The sequence below is a fragment of the Amblyomma maculatum genome, chromosome 6, assembly GCF_055883805.1.
Source record: "Amblyomma maculatum isolate TAMU_Amacu chromosome 6, ASM5588380v1, whole genome shotgun sequence".
Lineage (NCBI taxonomy): Eukaryota > Metazoa > Arthropoda > Arachnida > Ixodida > Ixodidae > Amblyomma > Amblyomma maculatum.
The window spans coordinates 48,119,952-48,125,017 of NC_139349.1; positions in this window are offsets into that span (position 1 = coordinate 48,119,952).

The window sequence follows — 5,066 nt, forward strand, 5'->3', positions numbered from 1 at the left end:
ATATTTCTTTACATTCGAAGAAGCGAACCGTTGCTTCGCAGCAGACTGCTTTATCGCTCGCTTCTTGCATCATACCTTTCCTGGCTGCGTTCAGCTTTTCATTCTCTCGTCTTTGTATTTTGCCTCCGATTTGGTAATCATTCGGCGCACCGCAGACCGGGGGCCTTCGGGCACTGCTCCGCTCTCGCCCGCCGACTGCGGAACGAGCGAGAGAAAAGGGTGTTCCCCGGCACTCGCTCGTGCGCTGACGCGCCCACTGCTGGCATTTGCGACCACTTCCTCACCCTGCGCGGTTGCTTCAGCCTGGACGTAATGCGTACAAGGAAATCCGAGCCACACTCAGCAGCCAGTCGGGCCCAAGTCGCTTTCGCGGCAGATGTTCCCGATGCGCCAGATGACCAGCGGGCCTACCTCTAAGCAGTGTTTTGTGCGGACCTCTTACGTTCTGGAGAGAGAGAGAGAGAGAGAGAGAGAGAGAGAGAGAGAGAGAGAGAGAGAGAGAGAGAGAGAGAGAGAGAGAGAGAGATAGTTCGCGAATAAACAGTGCATTGTTTTCCCAGGGAAATCCCGCGTCTTGCAGTGTTTTCTTGGTATGCACGCTCGATGGTAACGCGAAAATACCTGCCGCTGTGGCTTTGCAGTCATGGCAAGGTCAATGCATGGTCATGGCTCGCGGCTGCTCAGTCCGAGGTCACGGGATCGAATCATGGATGCGATGACCGCTTTTGTATGGAGGCGGAATTCGAAAACGTCGTGTGATCTGCAGTATATAGCAGTGCACGCCGAAGAAGCCCGGGTGATTTAAATGTCCTATGTGCAGTTTTGGTACGTTAAACACACGCAAATAGAGTATCACGTTTTGTGACTGTTTTTCTCCCCGCCCTACTAACTGCATTTCTGGGGTGATGTGTGCTGCCGCTCCGCGTATCAAAGGGGGCATGGACGGATAGAATAAAACCAGGAAAAGACTCAAGAAAACAATTAAAAAGGAAGTGCAAAAAATTAAAGGCCCCGGCAAAAAATATTGAAAAAGTGCTCGTCTAGGTAACTAACAGCACTTCGTTTTCTCTGATTAAAATATAAAAGCAGTCCGCCCTTTCTTTTTCTTTCTTCTTTTTGTTTGAGTTAGAATGCTTAGGCTGTCATTATCGCCAAGTGTGACAAAGCCTGCGCAGCGGTCCGTGTTCCCCTAATGAACACAAGATGTGCACGACGACCTGACTTGCCATCCACAAGTTAAATACAAAGGACTCACAACAGACACTGAAACGGATCCCTCATTGTGCGATGGAACCAGCTACGCACAACGTTTAGTGAAGGAAGTTAAAAGCGGCGGATGTAACTACCAATACGGAAAATTTTTAAATGAACCTGTGCTGAGTTAGGCTAAAAATATGACGGCTCGACACACTGCCCTGAAAATTCTGCGTAATTTTGTTTAGTGTTTAGGGTCGAACGCCCCAAAAAGACGAACTATGAGAGGCGCCACAGTGAAGGCTTCAAAACTTTCGACCACCTGTTCTGTGCACTGACATCGTGCTGCACACGGGCGCCATGTAGGCTCCATTGAAAAGCGGCCGCCGCTCCGGGACCGAGATGCGTCGTTGGGAAATTGGTATAGTGGAGCGGCCTAACAGATCCACAGAAACGAAGTTCCATGTAAGTATATATCTATGAAAACTCGACGCCTTGCCCTCAAAATCTCGTGTAAGTAATAGCTATGAAAGCTCTATGCTCTGGCCTGAAAATAGCGTGAATAGGCAAATGAAACGTCCTCGGAAGACACCGGCATTACATAAGTCGTGGCTGACACAAACAATTCAAGGGTATAACAATTAGCACCTGATAATGTCAAAGACCAACGAAAATTCCGCAGCTACAGGGATGCGCTCTAGACAAGTGTCAGTTATTCCCTGTTAGTATCGCATTAAGATTATTCTCTCTCGCTTTGGGATGTTGCCCACATACATGCGCAGATGAAGAAGAGATTCCTCGTCTGCTCTTTCCTATTTCGTCCGAGCAGACGATAAAGAAACAGACACGCCGCGCAACGCATGCAGGCGGAGACAACGCCTTTCAAGAATTCCCCACCATCGAAAACGCTCATCAGGACGCCCATACGCCCTCTTGATGCGGATGGTTGGAGAACCGCGCGTCCCCGCATGAAAGAACGAGCCGGCGATACGCAACGCCCGGACGCCTCGTCCACGATCGTTTCTGCAGATGTAATCGGTTTGCCGGGCGGGTGGACAACAACAACAACAGCCGCTCTAGCTGTGGCGTTTGACCTCTGCGCCGCCAAACGAGCGAAGCGTGCCCGGGGGTTGTCCAGGACGGCGCGTGGCGGCCATTTGCGCAACGCCGCAGGGAAGGCCGACAGCGCAGAGGAAAGGTCGCCATTGTGATGATCGAGGAAGAAGAGAACCCGGCGCTTTCCGACCTTCGGTGGCGTTGGCGGCGCCGCCACGAAGGATGTCACCTGCGGGCCGCGGCACAAGCTGCGACTCACCCGGGGCACTATGTGCGGGACGTGCCAGGAACGATGACCTTGCGCGGGCCATGATTAATGAGCCTCGACCGTGAACGTTGAGTGGCGCGTTGCTGACGAAAGCGCTGGTCAGGGCGGCGGGGAGCCGCACGGGGAACAGCTGGCGAGATACTGTCGCGGGAGAACGAAGTGTAGAGTGCAAGGGTAAGTTGATTCGGGTACACAAAAAATATTATGAGAAGCGCCGCGGAAGACCGGCAGGTGCTCAAGCATCTGGTGTGATTGTACATTCCGGCGATGCCGAATGATAACTGATTTCTTTTTCTGAAACGGAAAGCGCGCAGGATTTCGTACTCCGTTGGTGATAGTCCGCTGGTGTTTTCACGAAGTATATTCTTTTCTCATTAGCGATGGCTCAGAGTGGAATTCCATGTCTACTTGTTCGAAGGTAACGGCGGCCGACCGGCTCTCCTCATTATATTCGACCCAGTACCGTGTGTCCATTGCTCCGATGAAGGACTGAATGATAAAAACAGTGCTAGTTAAACGGGCCACGGGAACACACAGACAGATGTCCGACCATGTGTGCAACCAAACAGATCGTCTCAGTGCCTTGGTTTCGCTAATCTCTGCATCAGCACCCGGCAAGCAGCATGGTGGTTAAAATCTGTCACAATCAACCTTGTGGAATGTCATTCCTCTCGGTCGCCTATAGTTGTAAGCCGGGCCTTCTTCACTAGACATCATGTTTGGTGGTACCTCACAACTGGCAACAAGTATGTTTAACTTTTTTTTGCAAGCCTCGATATTATGATGCGATCACAGCGAGAACGCTCTTCGCATCTTTTCTGTGACAACCCCGTATTGCAGAATTGAATCTGTTCTTCAGATCTGCCCTGTCCTATACTACGGTTCCTTTGTCCGTTAACTGGACAAGCCAACAATCGTTTCATTGTTTCAGAAGTCGTGTTACTTTTGTAAACCCTCTATTGTCGCGTGGCGTTCTCACAGCCACGTGGCATTCTCGCGGCACGTGATACCTTGTCACGTGATACTCTCATAGCGACTTGTCACGTGATACTCTCATAGCCACTTGGCATTTTCATGCAACTTGACAGCCCGTTATACTATGTGGCACGGGCAGAGGCCCTTTATTTTTCTTTCCTTTGCATGCCTCAACATAATATATGTCATATATGTCATGTGACCTCCTATGTGCACGGGCAGAGGCTCTTTATTTTTCTTTCCTTTTCATGCCTCAACATAATATATGTCATGTGACCTCGCCACACGATACTCTCAGTCACGTGACATTTTCATGCAACTTGATTCTCACATGTCTTCGTGACGTGAGACCCTCATAGCCATGCACGTGACATGCTCGTACAACCTGCTATGTGACGTGGCCGTGTAAGGTGAATGTCGCGCGATTGAGAAGTGAATAAACTGAATTAATTCAATTGCGTAACTATTTCTCGTACGCAGCAGTTATCTGTCAATTGACTTTGACGGCTAATTAATCATTAATTAATTACACTAATATTTGATTGAAAATTTTGTTTTTAATCTCCTCACAGTAGATTATATGCTCGAGGTAGTCTTCTTACACCCTATATTTCACCAATAAATTCACACATAACACCGCTTCGAATGGAGCATTCAATTCATTCAATTAATTTAATTATTTACTGATCACAACTGGTCAACTTCACTATAACATATCACACAGTCATTCATGCACTACCTAAAACCATTAAACATTTTCACATGACGTTTTCGTGACTTTAGCCGACACGCTTTGCGGACACTTTTTGCCGACAGGATATAGCCATAAATTCTCACATTAATAATTCAAAACTCCTGACTAGCAAGACGTAACGCGTGCAGGAAAATACAGCTGCTAACGACAGCGGAAAAAGAAAAAAAAAAAAAAACAGAGTTGCGTTCACATTGAAACTGCCAAGACAAAAGAGGCGGAGGCGTGACTCCTGGCGCGAACTGAAACGCTCCCTGGAAAGCACAGAAGTGTCATTCCCGACGCCTTGTCGTCTCCTCTGAGGCTGTGGGCGGGCGAATGGGCAAACACGGCCCAGACTGCCGGCGTCGAAGACCCCAAATGACGAAAGGGTTGCAAAGTACTGGCCTGACACTAGGTGCCCAGGAAAGAACAGGGACGGAGACGGCGACTAGACAGTCGGCTCCGGTTAAACGCGAAGAAAAACCGAGCACCTTCCTTGCTAGACTACCGTGAAGCAAAAACGTGCGGGAAAGAAAATAAATATAGGAGAATGAACTGTTCGGCCTAGCACCATTACTTGCTTTCGCAGCTTGGCCGAGTCGTTATGGCATTTGCCATTTTCTCGGCGAACGCAGGTAAATTCTCTGCGAAGAAACGGCTTGCATGGTGGGGAAGGGGAAGAGAGGAACGGAAACTCGCGAGAGAAGGTGAAGCAAGGAGGCGGGACGTGAGTTCACGGTGGGCAGATGTGCTCGCACAACCGTGATTAGATAGATGACCCGGGAGGAATCCCGGCTTGAATCGCACGAAGCCGTCTGCGGAACGTCCGGCGGTGCTGCG